General features: G+C 42.0%; 1 protein-coding gene across 3 annotated transcripts in view; it reads right to left on the bottom strand.

Annotated features, from left to right (window-relative positions):
* LOC121845313 (nuclear receptor ROR-alpha A-like) overlaps positions 1-258 on the bottom strand; it is a 63821-nt gene extending 63563 nt beyond the window's left edge. Inside the window, exon 1 of one of the 3 annotated variants that reach the window (XM_042316415.1) lies at positions 1-258. This exon is cut by the window's left edge and continues 225 nt beyond it. The gene's annotated coding sequence lies outside the window, so the exon portion shown is untranslated. The other 2 variants (XM_042316413.1, XM_042316414.1) reach the window with 2 other exon arrangements.
* Between the last annotated feature and the right edge of the window lie 889 nt (positions 259-1147).

Here is a 1147-nt window from a genome sequence, read left to right as displayed (position 1 = left end):
CCTGTCTCTTGCGGTATCAGCAGCAGCTGCCTGCTTCACACAGATCTGTCTCTGCACTCGCTGACCACATGAGAGAATCCATGTGATGTGACGTCGGCTCAAAGCTCCGCCCCCAAACATCGGAACCTTTGCTCTCAGTGGCAGGGCAGCCGGCCAATAGGGTGTGAGGGAAGGGAAGGGGGTGTGGTCTGTTAGTGACAGCTCTGGTAGAGACGCCTGGCTCTGTTTGGCTGTCTCTTTATACACTCTGTCTCTGTCTCTCTGCTCTGTCTCTCTGTCTCTGTGTCTCTGTGTCTCTGTGTCTCTGTGTCTCTGTCTCTCTGTCTCTGTGTGTCTCTCTCTGTCTCTCTCTCTGTCTGTCTCTCTCTCTGTCTCTCTCTCTGTCTGTCTCTGTCTGTCTGTCTCTGTCTCTCTGTCTCTGTGTGTCTCTCTGTCTCTCTCTCTGTCTGTCTCTCTCTCTGTCTCTCTGTCTCTGTCTCTGTATCTATCCCCCTCACAATTTCAATTCAATTCAATTTAAGGGCTTAATTGTCATGAGAAACATGTGTTAACATTGCCAAAGCAAGTGAAATAGATAATATACAAAAGTTAAATAAACAATGATAATTAACATTAGTCATTATGCTCACAGAAGTTCCAAAAGAATAAAGGCATTACAAATATCATATTATATGTATATACAGTGCCTTGCGAAAGTATTCAGCCCCCTTGAACTTTGCGACCTTTTGCCACATTTCAGGCTTCAAACATAAAGATATAAAACTGTATTTTTTGTGAAGAATCAACAACAAGTGGGACACAATCATGAAGTGGAACGACATTTATTGGATATTTCAAACTTTTTTAACAAATCAAAAACTGAAAAATTGGGCGTGTTCAAGTTCAAGGGGCCGAATACTTTCGCAAGGCACTGTATATACAGGGTTGTAACGATGTGCAAATAGTTAAAGTATACAAGGGAAAATAAATAAACATGAATATGGGTTGTATTTACAATGGTGTTTGTTCTTCACTGGTTGCCCTTTTCTCGTGGCAACAGGTCACAAATCTTGATGCTGTGATGTCACACTGTGGTATTTCACCCAGTAGATATGGGAGTTTATCAAAATTGGGTTTGTTTTCAAATTCTTTGTGGATCTGTGTAATC

Source organism: Oncorhynchus tshawytscha, unplaced genomic scaffold (genome assembly GCF_018296145.1).
Source record: "Oncorhynchus tshawytscha isolate Ot180627B unplaced genomic scaffold, Otsh_v2.0 Un_contig_2057_pilon_pilon, whole genome shotgun sequence".
NCBI lineage: Eukaryota > Metazoa > Chordata > Actinopteri > Salmoniformes > Salmonidae > Oncorhynchus > Oncorhynchus tshawytscha.
This window is presented reverse-complemented; position numbering and strand designations above follow the sequence as displayed.